Source organism: Schistocerca nitens, chromosome 1 (genome assembly GCF_023898315.1).
Source record: "Schistocerca nitens isolate TAMUIC-IGC-003100 chromosome 1, iqSchNite1.1, whole genome shotgun sequence".
In the NCBI taxonomy this organism is placed as follows: Eukaryota; Metazoa; Arthropoda; class Insecta; order Orthoptera; family Acrididae; genus Schistocerca; species Schistocerca nitens.
Window position 1 is genome coordinate 698,614,313 of NC_064614.1, and position 16,312 is coordinate 698,630,624.

Here is a 16,312-nt window from a genome sequence, read left to right on the forward strand (position 1 = left end):
GTATGGTGGTACAACATGCAATGTGTGGTTTTCATGAGCAATAAAAAGGGCGGAAATGATGTTTATGTTGATCTCTTCCAATTTTCTGTACAGGTTCCGAACTCTCGGAACCGAGGTGATGTAAAACTTTTTTGATGTGTGTATTTCGTTTATTGAGAGGTGGTAGGATGGAACAGAAAAAAAAGTTCAATAAATATTGAATCTTAAGTGCATACTTTAGGAGCTATGCGCACATCTTCGCTATTATAAAACACATGTCCTCTATTGCAAGCTCTTTGCTGTTACGACCTACCAACGGAATGCACCAAAGAGATCAGTAAACGAATGAGATGACATTGCCCTGTTACCGTGACACAGCAGAGCTTCAGCATGCGTGACACGTCTTTGACTCTTACTTCCATTTGCCAGACCTCAACAGAAGATCAGTTTTATGTCGCAAGTGACTGGAACAAAGCGCACATGAATTCTGCATGTAAGAATATTAAAAGAACGGATTCCCAAATTTAGGGACCTATAGCCTTACCATCAGTTTGCTGCAGAATTATTGAGCATACCTTGATTAGCCAAAATGTTATGACCACTGCCCACCTCGACGTTGGAAGCCTCTTCGTAGCGTTGCGGGCACGTGACGAGGTATCAAAAGTATGTAAGCGGAGCAGACACGGACGGGAGATAGCCCTAGCGAAGATATGAGCCGCAAATGGGGAAATCCATTAAGTGACTTTGACAACGGTAGTTTATTACTACGCATAGCTAGTGAACGAGTATCTAGAAAACGGCGAAGTTGGTTGAATGTTCACGTGCTACTGTCGTGGGCATCTACGGAAAGAGGTAGATGGTCAATGGATCTACCACTAGGCGCTTAATGGTTGGACATCCACGACTCTTGAAAGAACGTGGGGTCCGAAGGATTGTCTACTCTGTGAAGTAGGATAGATAGTGATCTGTGGCATCTCTGCCGAAAGAGTGCAATGTAGCTGTACACGCAGGTGTTTCGGAGCACACCGCTCTTCGTAAATTGTTCAACATGGCGCTCCGCAGCGGATCACCCATGTGTGTCAATATCGTCAGTTGCGACTGCAGTGGGCACACAACCTTCGAGATTTGACCGTCGATCACGCCGTCGCCTAACAAACGCCGTCGCGTTGGTGAACGGCGACTCGAAGCGTGCACCGTGCCACACGGAGCAGTATTATACTGCGGGAGACGTTTTCCTCCGCTTTCATGAGGCCTGCGTTCCTTCCTGCTTTATGTCTTCCCCGATGGCGATTTCATCTTTCAACAGTTCAGAAGCAGGCTGCTAGGTTTGCTGTCGGTAGCTTATAGCAGATTCAGAAGGATGTAGGCTGCAGAAGGGACTGGGAGATGAAGAAGCTTACATAGGATAGAGTAGCATGGAGAGGTCCATCAAACCATTCTCAGGACTGAAGACCACAACAACACAGGTTAGAATAACACCCAAGTATTACGGAGGTGCTTCGAGAACCCAAATGGAAATCCGTGGACGGAAGGCGGCGTTCTTTTAGAGGAACACTACAAAGAAAATTTGGAGAACCGGCTTTTGAAGCTGACTGCCGAACAATGCTCCCAACCTCGAACGTACATTTCGGGTGATAACCTCGAATATAAAGGAAATTAGGGTTTATACGGAGGAGTATGCGAGTGAAATACGAAAGTACTAGTGGTACATGGTACCCTCCACCACGCAGTGTACGTGGGCTTACAGAGTATGTACTCGTATGTAGATGTAGGTGTAGATCATGTGTGCCACTTCCCGGGTGTAGCTTCCGTTACGCAGGAAAGTACGAAGATAAAACTACAATGTGAAATCCTTCACAAATTTATCAAAACGGAGACTGTTCCCACTGGAACTAAAATATGTGCTGCACTTACCCCAATCTCTGAATACAGTTTATAGTAACAACACCACCAGATGTTTACTCCATGTGCTTCCATCAGGGCCGGCCAGAAATTCTGCACGCGTGCGGTGCTCCTGCACATGTGCAACTTCCGGGTCACAGCGTGCACGCCGCAGCCGTCACCGTTCATGTAGTGCATGTTCCTACGCACAGATGTCGCTTTATCCACTTGCTGGTATACTCTTTACGGGCGCTTTCTAGTGCCCTTTCCACAGCTTTCAAGCCAACCGTAGGAAGGTCTTTCGCGTATTAAACATTTAAAATACTGTCACAGTCTACTGATTGAGACGTCTACTTTTATGTCAACAGTTTAACCCAGTAAGACAAGTAATACAGTAATGTTTTTCATCTAGTATTTAAGAAAGAGAGCACTTAGCGACTTCCAACGAACCGTAGTCATGATTTCGAATAACATTACACCAATGCAAGGTTTCCTATAAATAATTCTCGGTGCCGTCTGAACAGAATGACAACAGCAGACCTCTCGATGATCACCTGTACCATTATTGCTATATCTTTCATCAGTTCTGTCTGAAATCTGCATAATAATCGACAATTAGATGAATGTTACGGTTTATCGACTTCAGCTGTGCGTAGCCCTACATACATAAAAAAAAAATCTAAATGTAAGTATACAACAATCGGTTTAATGACCAATTTTACTGATAATAATGTAACATGGAGCAGAATGAGGCAATAATGCACAGTTAGTAAACAATAATTTTTAATTATTAAAGGAATAAATCCAAACAGGTTCATCACTGGTCATGCGAAATGATACAGTTAATATCGGGCACAAAAGCACGGCTCATTGACAAACGCAAGCAGTTGCGGGAGATTTTCATCACTGATGCTTCATCGAAACAACTGAGAACATAGATCTCCCGTCCTTTGCTTGTTCACAGTACCTGCCATTTCTCAGTACTTCTCTGTTAAGGTTACGGTCACCAGGGGTAAACGAGACTGGGTATGTTGCGCTCTTGCTCGTACCACATAAACAGGGAAGAGGAGCCGCCGCCGTTCATTTAGGACACATGTCTAATAACAGATGTCGCTGTCGTTCGCTGTAGCACACGTGCGCACATGTGCAGCACTTCCGCACGTCTGCACACTGTGCAGCGTTTGGCCGGCCCTGGTTTCCATGGACAATGACAGACGGACATGTCCTCATTCCTTAACTGCATTTTATAGGTTGTTCTCAATATCACTGACCTTGCTGTAGAAGAGTTGTGTATCACAGTAGCAAAGATGAGTAATTGCTCAGAGCATTTGAGAGACAATGTTTACTCGACGTTTTCGCCCTGCTTCTGTCCATAATGCCACTTCTAAAAATGTGGAGCACTTTGTTTTCATACCTCGTATAAACTTATGCCTACAACAGTAAAGTGAGCACTGCTCAGCCTGGCAGCGAACGACTGCGCATCGCAGAAAAGGAAGGCATGGTTACTTTAGCTGCATTTTCGGAATGAGGCAACAAATCCGTTACTTTTTTTAAAAAAAAAGTAGTTAAAAATAGCTGAAAAATTCGATTAGAATCTTGGAGTTTCAGGCAACATCAACAGAAAAAGGACCGAACTTTTTCAAAGCTTTCTCGCAGCTCATTTCCTGGTTTTCCTATTATCACCTTTTCCATATGCCGTGCATTAAATAATTATCTTATGTCATATGTTTACCAACATTTCATTTATAATTACATTTATGGTTTTCGAATATGACGATCATTTTCAATCAAAATAAAGAAGTATTTTATTTGGTAAGATGGGAGGCCAACTTGGATGAGAATCTATTCGCGACAAAGTAATCATAAGAAAGACGTATATGATAACTTTTTATTTCAATGCATCAATCTGATCTGAACAGACAAGTCACGAATACTTTAAAAAACCAAGTATACGAACTATTCCGCCAATTGGACAACTTGGGGCACTATGCCGGCGGCATGTGCTAGCGTACTGAAAAAAAAAAAAAAAAGTGTAATTTCAATGCAGTTTTTGTGCCACTTAGTGAAAATTTCTCACCTATTAATATAAGCGTGTTGTTTTAATTGTTGGATATTTCGTAAAACTAACTCTTACGCTTAACAATTCCCAACTGTATAAAATTTCTTTTGAGAATATTCAACACTTCTAATCGAATTAATCACATTGTCAAATTGTAAAACAGGGCACGTTGGAAAGTGTCATCACTTGTGTAATATATACAGTTGAAATAGACAACTAAATCGTAATAATTGTAGCAGCAATAGTTTTTTCTGGTGTCTGTCCTTCCTGGTTCAATCAAGCCAATTGCCCTGTTTTTACAAACCAGACCAACATTAGAGATCCAGTTATACAATACACAATTGTTTTCAATTAGGATTACAGTAATGTGCCCTTTGAGAATGTGTTTTATGTGAGACGGACTAAAAATATCGAATCATGTTTAAACTTTCCTTGTTGTTCAAGCCACCTTAAATCTGAGTTAAAACTGGGGCTCTAGAAGATATTAAACATTTTCCTCATCAGCTGCGGAACACTGCGAGGAACAATGTGTTTCTTTTACACAGTAGAGGTCAGACTTACTAGTCACGGAGTAATGAGTTCTACCTTAGGCAATAGGCTGCTAGAACGTGGAGAAAATTTGGTTCATCCGTGCCGTCGCCAGTCTCCAATGACGTAACACGTAAATTATATTGCCATCAGTCACTTCTATTTAAAATAATTAATTTCCGTTAGGACGAATAATTCTTATCTAGACTGAATTGCGATTTCCTGTTGCCATAAAGCATTCGACAGACCCTGGTGGATCCATGAAGTCTCACTGGTTGACCTTACTGGGACTGCGGAGAACAGTACTGCCTCACCTGTGAACCCCTCTAAGGACTGACGCGGTGCGTTCGGGGTTGTTTGAGGATGGTATTGGTTCCCTAGAGGTCCATTTCTATAGATTTGGTGCGGTGTCCTCAGAAATCAGGGATATTCTCAAGTAGCATGAAGTAATGGTGGGTATGTCATGGGTACCGAACTCCACAGGACGGGATTTCTGAAGTATATATCTTCCTTGACCCTGACGTGTCGCAGGACCTGACAGAAAGCCGTCTGCTGCGATGGTAGTGTAATGATTAACGAATCCAGTGTCGTGCTTTAAGGGCTCTTGGTTTTTTTCGTTTCTATATAATATTTCATGTATTTTTTTAATTTCTATGTATCTAACTAGCAAACCCGGCACTTCTTCGCAATTTATAAATACGTATTGGAATTGATCTTAATTCTATTCACCTCCTGCCCCTCCCCGCTCTCCATCTCCTCTTCGCTTCCCCTTTCACTGTCCACTACCTCTTGCCCTTCTTTCTTTCCGTATTGTCCTCCGCATTCTCTCTTTTTCCATCTCTTTCTCGCCCCACCCTCTCTGTCCACTTAATCTTCCCCACTCTCTGATATCGAGCCTTTTGTATCGTTATTGCAACTGCAACCTTAATTGGGAATTAAAGTCACTAACAATGAATGGTTAATCGCTTTTGATCATTGATACCTAGTATATGAGATGGACCTCACCACCTGCGGAATAAGTAAGGATAGAAGCTACAATGACAGATTCTATAGTAGTATTCCAATGATAAGCCGATAAATCATAAATAAAACTTCCTTTCTCTGCTAATACAGTTTGCGACGAAGCAGATAAAACAGCACACTGTGGTGGATATAATTTTTGTTTGAAATTAACTACATAAAGAAGAAATATAGCTGAGTCAACGAAGGTCAGAAAGATCGATTAGGAGAAATATTGTGTAGTCTCAAACTTTTGCACAGTGCTAGGAAAGAGTGTCCTGAAAAACATACTAAAAATATTAACCGTGAGGACGAGCCTTTGAGCTCGAGGGGCACTTAAAGGTCGCATTCTTATGTTTTTCTCGAATAATTCGAAAACTGCAGATTCTGACGAAAGCTTTCCCGGCATAGAATTAACCACATTAGATTTACTACAAACAACGTTGCATTCATTTTCCTCTAGTACTAACAGTTCCGCATTTTAGGATATGGAAAATGTTGTGGCGTAACAAGCTAGTCACGCCACACTGAGGAGGAAGCCGAAAGGCACGCGTACACACACGCCGACTGGCGTCAAGTCTGGAACAGGATACGTTATGACTGCTATAAAGAAAATACGTAGTTTTGGAATATACTTAACTTTTAATCAATCCTTGTGATACATCTGTCTTGACTAGACAAATGAGACTCGTAAGATACATGCACTGTGACAATTGGCACCTTGCTAAGTCGTAGCCATTAACTTAGCTGAAGGCTATTCTAACTGTCTCTCGGCAAATGAGAGCAAAGGCTTCGTCCGTGTAGTCGCTAGCAACGTCGTCGTACAACTGGGGCGAGTTCTCGTACGTCTCTCGAGACCTGCCGTGTGGTGGCGCTCGGTCTGCGATCACACAGTGGCGACACGCGGGTCCGACATGTACTAATGGACCGCGGCCGATTTAAGCTACCACCTAGCAAGTGTGGTGTCTGGCAGTGACACCACAGAAAAAGCACAGATTATTGAAATAGTTTTAACGAGATAAAATTAATGTTTATCTTTAAATGAGCAGACATTAAATGAGTGTATCACATCTACGTGCAGAAAGCTCTACTACGGGATAAATCGCGTTCCTGAGTGTAACAGGATGATGTGAGGAGATATGTGGGGTAGAAGTGCAAGGTGATGATCATCAGAAGCAACTACATCTACACCTAAATGTACATTCTGTGAACCACTGTAAAGTGCGTGGCAGAAAAAGTACGTCTCACAGTATCAGTTATTAGGGCTTTTATCCATTCCATTCACATATGGAGCGCGGAATGGATGATTGTTCAAAATGGTTTTCCCGAAGTTACACGAAAACTCCATAGCCTGCCTTAACACAAAGTCCGTTAACGCTCTAAGGAAATCAGATATGAGTTGCTAATAACACTAACCCAAGTAATGAGTATGGACCGAATCTATACTGGCCATTAAAATTGCTACACCAAGAAGAAATGCAGATGATAAACGGGTATTCATTGGACAAATATATTATACTAAAACTGACATGTGATTACATTTTCACGCTATTTGGGTGCATAGACCCTGAGAAATCAGTACCCAGAACAACCACCTCTGGCCATAATAACGGCCTTGATACGCCTGGGCATTGAGCAAACAGAGCTTGGATAGAGTGTCCAGATACAGCTGCCCATGCAGCTTCAACACCACAATTCATCAAGAGTAGTGACTGGCGTACTGTGACGAGCCAGTTGCTCGGCCACCATTGACCAGACGTTTTCAATTGGTGAGGATCTGGAGAATGTGCTGGCCAGGGCAGCAGTTGAACATTTTTGTATCCAGAAAGGCCCGTACAGGACCTGCAACATGCGGTCGTGCATTATCCTGCTGAAATGTAGGGTTTCGCAGGGATCGAATGAAGGGTAGAGCTACGGGTCGTAACACATCTGAAATGTAACGTCCACTGTTCAAAGTGCCGTCAATGAGAACAAGAGATGAACGAGACATGAAACCAATGGCACCCCATACCATCACGCCGGGTGATACGCCAGTATGGCGATGACGAATACACGCTTCCAATGTGCGTTCACCGCGATGTCACCAAACACGGGTGCGACCATCATGATGTTGTAAACAGAATCTGGATTCATCCGAAAAAATGATGTTTTGCCATTTGTGCACCCAGGTTCGTCGTTGAGTACACCATCGCAGGCGCTCCTGTCTGTGATGCAGCGTCAAGGGTAACCGCAGCCATGGTCTCCGAGCTGATAGTCCATGCTGCTGCAAACGTCGTCGAACTGTTCGTGCAGATGGTTGTTGTCTTGCAAACGTCCCCATCTGTTGGCTCAGTGATCGAGACGTGGCTGCACGATCCGTTACAGCCATGTGGATAAGATGCCTGTCATCTCGACTGCTAGTGACAGGAGGCCGTTGGAATCCAGCACGGCGTTCCGTATTACCCTCTTGAACACACCGATTCCATATTCTGCCAACAGTCATTGGATCTCGACCAACGCCAGCAGCAATGTCGCGATACGATAAACCGCTGGAGAACTGAGGCTGCGGTGATGCATTTGGTACCTCTATTTAGTGAAAAGAGCTCCAGACTGTGGTATGGGAGACAATGAAATCGACACTGTCGTACACGCATTGACAGTTTAAGTTGTTGAGCTTCTTTCCATATTACGTCACTAGACAACTCCAAATAAATACTCATTTAATAAACTGAAAGTAACTTCATTATATAAGCACGGAATCTGTGGTGTTATTTTGTCCACTCACACAACAGACCTGGACAGTAAACGCTGGAAAGTTACAAACTGAAAAGCGAGCAACGGTCATGCCGGAGGAAGTAGCTTTTACCGGAAGAACGTCACAGCAGAAATACAGGTTGACTAACACCCAATATCCCTTCTAGCAACGTAGAACAGTGTGCAGAGATTTGCGTATTTCTGTCCATATGCATGACTTGATTTAGTGTTATTAATAACTCATATGTGAATTCCATGTAGTGATAACGCATTTTGCGGAAAAAAAACACCCCCGGATATGCCTGTGCACTGATTCATAAGGTGCACTGTGGAGGTCCGTATAATTTTGTGAAACGCCCTGTAACTGCTTCTTATGAGGTAGTGGGGTAGACAAAGTAGGAGGCGACCTGCTCCCTCTTTAGTTTGCAGACCTGTGAAAGAGGAAAATGCATGACCACAATCCGGCGACGTACAATTCCCCGCACTTAAAACACACACATCTGTCCCCTTTACCCTTAACACGGCTATAATGCACTTAGATTTGTTTTTTAATCTACTTCATTTGAATAAAAACAATATTACACCATTAGAACAACGTTTTCAATAATCTGAAATTTTTCCATCTACCGCAATGTTGGTACTATTAGTCCTAGAGGAAATATGTATAGGGCCTTTCATATTGGAAGTGTAATGTAGTTCAATTTTATATGTGGCCGTTGTTTTCGAGTTAGTCGAGAGAAACGTACGAAGACCAGGGGGCGCCTTATTGGCTTCTCAAGCATGTTATTGGCGCAGCGGTGGGACGTCTACAGCAATACGGCAAGTCAGAAGCACAGTGTAACATGGGAAGCGAGAACACTTCACATGCATCCTAAAGGTAAGGAAATTGTCAAATCCGTGCACTGAAATAAACAGAATGCATTTGCTTATTAGTTATTCTCCTTGCTGGTCGTTTTGTATAACTATGAGCAAAAGTAGAAATCACTGGGATATTGGAGAATGCAGAAACGCTACATATTAAACTGCGAAAGTCGTTGACCAATGATTTCCGAAAGAAAAGAGAACAACAGCGTAATTAGTGTCACGCTGCAAAAGAAATGTCACAGTTAATATGAATAACGCAAAGATTTCTCTAAATCGTTTCCTTCCTCAAGATTACGAAAGGGACTTAAAAATATTTCCTGGATTCCTTTTAAAAGATAATTAAAGAGTAACTCATTGCCACGACAAAATACCTGATATTGGGATGAAGATGTATTAGAGGTTGTCGCAAGCACCAGCAAGGACAACGTACATATAACTGCAAGAAAAACTTGTAGAAACATGTTTCGTGTATTTTCTATTTTGGAATTATTCGTCTTGCAATTTTTATAGCGTTTACAAAATTTTCATTTCTACAACGGGAACAACAACAATTCAATTCTAAAGCAGATTTGCTGTTATTAACAAGTAACAAAAGGATGAGGTCGGCGATGTAGGAAGAGAAGAATATGCTGTCTGCTTTAGAAGCTTTATCTAAAAAAAAAAAAAAATTAGATTTGTACAGCAGCACTGCACACTGCTGCAGATCACGACTTAGACGTAACTGCTAAACACGAAAGAGACAGATTAAAAACTAAGGCACAACTGCTACGTCGGCCGGCCGCGGTGGTCTAGCGGTTCTAGGCACTCAGTCTGGAACCGCGCGCCTGCTACGGTCGCAGGTTCGAATCCTGCCTCTGGCATGGATGTGTGTGATGTCCTTAGGTTAGTTAGGTTTAAGTAGTTCTAAGTTCTAGGGGCTGATGACCACAGATGTTAAGTCCCATAGTGCTCAGAGCCATTTGAACCATTTTTGAACTGCTACGTCTGTAAAAGAAGCAACAAGGTCCAGCAAACTAAGTATCCGAATTATGTTGTGGAAGTAAATAGAAGTGCTGGTTCTGCTCATGATTACTCAGCATTTTGCAATTAAGTCCGTAGCAGAGGGTTCAAGCTATTTCTCTACCAATACCATTCAAACAGCGCGCGGGAAAAACAAACACTTAAATCTTCCAATGCGAGCTTGATTTCTCTTATTTTATTACGATGATCATTCCTCCATGTGTAGGTGGGCGGCATAAAATATTTTCGCATTCGGAGGAGAAAGCTGGTGATTGAAATTTCATGAGAAGATTCTACCGCAACGATAAACGTCTTTGTTTTAATGACTGTTACGCAAATTCCTGAAACATCACCGTGGCACTCTCAACCATCTTTCACGGTAATATAAAATGAGCTTGAATTTCTTCGATGTCCTCCGGAAATCCTATCTGACGTGGATCCCACACCACACACTAATTCTCCACAAGAGGGCGGACAGGCTTCGTGTAAGCAGTTTCTTTAACAGGCACGTTGCACTTTTCCAGTCTCTTTACTAGATCTGTTGCAATTTCTAAGTGTTTTGCTGTCCCCACAAAATTATCTACGTGATAGTACCAATTTAAATCATTGTTAGTTGTAAAATCTAAGTATTTAGTTTTGGTTTATCGTGTAACCGAAAATTTGCGGATTCCTTTTAGTACTTATGTGGATAAATTCAAGCTTTTCATTATTTAAAGTGAGTAGTCAGTTTCCTTCTGAAATGCAAGAACAAATTAGGCAGTGTTTCACAACAGACCAGATTTGATCTTCTATTTTGTTGACTCTCAGAGAAACCTCTTCCGATTTCAGCTTACATAAACAGTAATGACTGGATCTTCGTAATCTCCAGAGGTGAGCTTACATCTCCTTCAAATCTGACGGGTTGAATAATATGAAGGAGTTTGAAGTGATATTTGCAGGTTCCATGGGCGATATGTTGCTGAGTGTGATGCGAAAGATAATTTGTTCAATAGCTTCATAGTTTCCTAAAATGCATCACAAAGTGGTTCCGGTAGGCCACTTTATGTTTCCATTCTTGCATTGTCCGATGTGATACGGTAGTGCCCCCAAATAGCAACAAAATAGAAATAATTTCATACGTTAGATATTACTTGATAATTAACCTTGATTTCAGCGCACAACGTATATGACCACTGTGTTACCTTCTCTCAATACATTTATTTCCTTCGGTATTTGCTAAGCGCAGGGTACCTGTTTCACGTGTTCGACGACCGACAGTAGCAAACGATATTTAAGAAAGTAAAAGGCATTGCGGATAACGTTCTGCGTAAACACATCTTGCTGCAAGAGCATTGCAATTGGCTTCACCATGACAAAGATGCGTGCCTTTAAGCTCTTAGATGTAAACCAGTTTATCATAGTCTTGTATTACCACTACCATTACCTCTACCGCGGATAATGAAAGGACGAAAACAGAGTAGACCAGTGGAGCTATGTGCAGCACTGCCCCCTGCCGGCGAGATCAGGATTCACAAGTCCAACGGCTACATCTGCAGCTAGGTCTTTTGGGGATTTATCGACGTTTACTGCCCCAAGTGTCTTACATTAAATTACTTGTCTCAGCGTCGTCTGCGTCACATCCGAGACTTTTAAATCTGCACCGCAAAAATTGCAAAGTGGGTGGAAAGTGCTACTGATGTGAGGTTTACACAGAATGTGTTGAGATTGATTTGGGGGAGGAGACCAAACTGCAAGGTGATCGGTCTCATCGGATTACGGAATAATGGGAAAGGAAGTCGGCTGTGCCCTTTTAAAGGAACCATACCGGCATTTGCCTGAAGCAATTTAGGGAAATCACGGAAAATCTAAATCAGGATGCCTGGAGGCGGGACTGAACCGTCGTCCTCCCGAATGCGAGTCTAGTGTGCTAACTACTGTGCCACCTCGTTCGGTTTCACAGAATGGATTAGTAATCGGAGCACGTATTGTTAGCCAACAAACAGACCGTAATAACATTTAGAAAGCAGACTTTTTGTGCAAATATACACGTTTCGAAACTTCCTGGCAGATTTAAACTGTGTGACGGACCGAGACCCGAACTCAGAACCTTCGCCTTTCGCAGACAAGTGATCCACCATCTGAGCTTCCCAAGTACGGCTGACGACAAGCTCTAATTCCGCCTGTACGTCGTCTCCTACATTCTAAACTTCACAGAGGCTCTTCTGTAGACCTTGCAGAGTTAGCACTCCTGGAAGAAATAATTGTGGAGCATATGCCCGCGAAAGGCAAAGGTTCCCAGCTCAAGACTCGGTCAGACACACATTTTTCTTCTGCCAGAAAGTTTCATAGCAGCGCACACTCCGCTGCAGAGTGAAAATTTCGTTCTGGAAACATCCCACAGACTGTGGCTAAGCCATGGCTCCGCAATATCCTTTCTTCCAGGAGTACTAGTTCTACAAGGTCTGCAAAAGGGGTTCTTGGAGGGTGGGAGACGAGGTACTGGCGGAATTAGAAGCTGTGAGAAGGGATCGTGAAGGATACGAAAGTACTAAGGACTAAAGTAGTACTTTCGAGGCTGTAGATACCATGATAAGGAACAGCCCAGGAGGTAGTTCAGTTGAAGAGAAAAGGAATGATCATCTCTAAAACAGGCAGTCACAGAAGTTAGAAAGAAAATCATAGGTAACAGAAGAGCAGTTAATCGATAAAAAAATTAAGGACAAAAATGTTCAAGGAAATGCAGGAATACAGAAATACAAGGCACTTAGGAATGAAATAAATAGAAAGATCCGGAAAGCTAAAGCGACATGTCTCAATACAAAATGTAAAGAAGTCGAAAACGAAATGTTTGACGGAAGGAATGACTCAAGATATAAGAAAGGCAAAGCAACCTTCGCTGAAACTGAAAGCAAGGGGGGTGACACTGAGCGCGCAATGTCAATTCCACTGACAAATCCGGAGAAAGAGTGGATGACTGACACAGCAAGAAACAAGAGTCGATACAGAAGACTCTTTCAATGATTCCTGGCTTTGCCCTGATATGATTGGCGGCATGCTGGAGGCGATCCATTAATTTCTAGGTGGTTCGCGTCCGGGTGGGTGAACCAGAATCTTGAAGAACCCCCACAGGAAAAATTCGGTGGCGTTGGGTTGGTGTTCGCGGGAGCCATGTCCTACGAGCACTTCTGTCAATTACCCGTTCGTCGTAGAGTTCTTTTAAATATACGCGCACAGCCCGACTGTCATGTGCGGGCGCTCCATCATGCTGCAACCATTTGCGTAGTTGTATGTCCAGGGGAACATTTTCCAGCAGGCCGGGTAGAGTTTCTTGTATGAAGTGAAGGTAATTTGCCACGGTAGAAGGAGGTAGAAGGACCGGCTCAATCAGATGGTCACCCACAATGTCTGCCGACATGATGAGCGAAAATCGTTTCAGGTGTCCGTGGACGTACGTGACATGAGGATTTCCCCTGGCCCTTAATGATCGTTTCGAGTGTTGTAACAGCCATCCCGATGGAAGTTGCACTCGTCGGCAAATAACACAATGGCGGGGAAGTCGGGATCTCGTGCAACACGTCACAGAAACCACAGGCGAAACCCTAGCCTTTTGTTCATAGTCCGCCACAGGATTTAGGTCTCCGACAGTGTGGAAACCATGGTGAAATAACAACAGCGGAGAAAAGATTTGTCTAATGGTTCATATGCCATCGTATGATGCTTAAAACTGACTGCGAGAAAGACATGGAAAACGCGCATTTGGACAAAGTAGTACTTTCTACGCGGTGAGTTTTAACAGAAAACCTGTACGTCATTTGAAACAATACGTAGCCTATGTCCTCCTAAATTTTGATTTGAGTATTGTGAAAATTTGAAATAAATATCTCGAGAAATTTTCCAGGTTTTGGCAACAACTTTATATTACATACATATTTATGTTTATATTCATTAAAATGTTTAGGCTATGGCCGTCCGAATGCTCAATAGAGTATCGTGAAGAAATATGAAGTAAATGGATCAAGAATGCTTCAAAAGACATTCCGCTAGATTTTAAAACTCTGTGGCACTGGAACAGCAATCGTGATACCGTTATAGGGAGAATGCAGAATTCTCTCAATAATTTTCGAAATTCTTGGTAATAACATTTCCCCTAATTAACAGTAGAGCAAGACGTAAAAATTTTAGGTAAATCTCTTAGGAACGTTTCGAGATTTTTGACTACAATTCTTTTCCTTAATGTATTACATATATTATGTGCATTTAAAAATATGTAGCCCGTCCGTCCGTCCAAATGTTAACTAGAATAAGGTGTAAAAATCTGAAGTAAACTACTGCAGAACTTTTGAAGAACGTCCGTTAGAGTATCGTGTAAAAATTTGAAGCAAATCGTTTAAGCACTTTTGGAAATTTTTTTAACAACGTTAAATAACAACTTGCTTCATATAGTAGTATACATAGATTTCAAAGTTACTGAAAATGCTTAAACAGTACTATAAATAATGGAGCAAATGTTAATTATGGTTGTAGACGCATTTCTGTAGCAATTTTAAAATACGACACCCATAAACTGCGGGTGGCAGGTTTCGAAATTGTTAACAACAATAAATAAATACAGAAACAAGTGAGAGAGGTACACAATGTGATCAAAAGTATCCGGACATCTGGCTGAAAGTGACTTAGAAGTTCGTGGCGCCCTCCATCGGTTACGCTGGAATTCAATATGGTGTTAGCCCACCCTTAGTCTTGATGATAGTTTCCACTCTCGCAGGCATACGTTAAGTCAGGTGCTGGAAGGTTTGTTGGGGAATGGTAGCCCATTCTTCACGGAATGCTGCACTGAGGAGATATATCGATGTCAGTCGGTGAGGCCTGGCACGAAGTCGGCGTTCCAAAACATCCCAAAGGTGATCTATAGGATTCAGGTCACGACTCTGTGCAGGCCAGTGATAAGAGGGGTGCTACTGTCGTGTAACCACTCCGCTACATCTGGATAGATGTCTGCCTATTACACATTACAAACAAACAAAATTGTTCAAATGGCTCTTAGCACTATGGGACTTAACATCCAAGGTCATCAGTCCCCTAGAACTTAGAACTACTTAAACCTAACTAACCTAAGGATATCACACACATCCATGCCCGAGGCAGGATTCGAACCTGCGACCGTAGTAGGAGCGCGGTTCCGGACTGAAGCGCCTAGAACCGCTCGGAGACCGCGGCCGGCCATTACGGGAGGTGCTCGATCGTGTTGAAGATGCAGTCGCCATCCCCGAATTGTCCTTCAACAGTGAGAGCAAAAATGTGGTTGAAACATTAATGTACGCATGTGCAATGATAGTGCCACGCAAAACAATAAGGGTGCGAGCTCCCTCCACACGACCACTCGATAACACCACCGCCTCCGAATTTTGCTGTTGGCAGTAAACAAGCTGGCAGATGACGTTCACTGGGCATTCGCCATACGCGCAGCCTGCCATCGGATCACCGCATTGTGTACCGTGATTCGAGACTCCACTCAATGTTTTTCCACTGTTCAATCGTCCAATGTTTACGCTCTTCACACCAAGCAAGGCGTCGTTTGGCATTTACTTTCGTGATGTTTGGCGTATGAGCAACCGCTAGACCGTGAAATCGAAGTTGTCTCACCTCCCGCCTAACTGTCATAGTACTTACAGTGGATCCTGATGCAGTTTGGAATTTCTGTGTAATGGTCTGGATAGATGTCTGCCCATTATACATTACGACCCTCTTCCACTGTCGGCGGTCCCCGTCAGTCAACAGACGAGGTTGGCCTGTACGCTTTCGTGATGCACGTGTCCCTTCACGTTTCCACTTCACTATCACATGGGAAACAGTAGACCTAGGGACGTTTGGGAGTGTGGAAATCTCACGTACAGATGTATGACTCAAGTGACACCCAATCACGTGACCACGTTCGAAGCCCACGAGTTCCACGGAGCACGCCATTCTGCTCTCTCATGATGTCTAATGACTACTGAGGTCAGTGATATGGAGTACCTGCAAGGAGGTGGCAGCACAATGCTCCTAATATGAAAAACTTATGTTTTTGGGGTTGGTCCGTATACTTTTGATCGCATAGTGTATTTGATGTGTGATCCGCATCAAACCCGCCTGAAAACAGATGAATTTCAAAGAAAGGGGTCTCACTCTCTCTCTCTCTCTCTCTCTCTCTGTTTGTGTGTGTGTGTGTGTGTGAGAGAGAGAGAGAGAGAGAGAGAGAGAGTGTTTGGTAATCTTACCCAGACGTTCGGATAACATCGCAGTTCCTCGCTC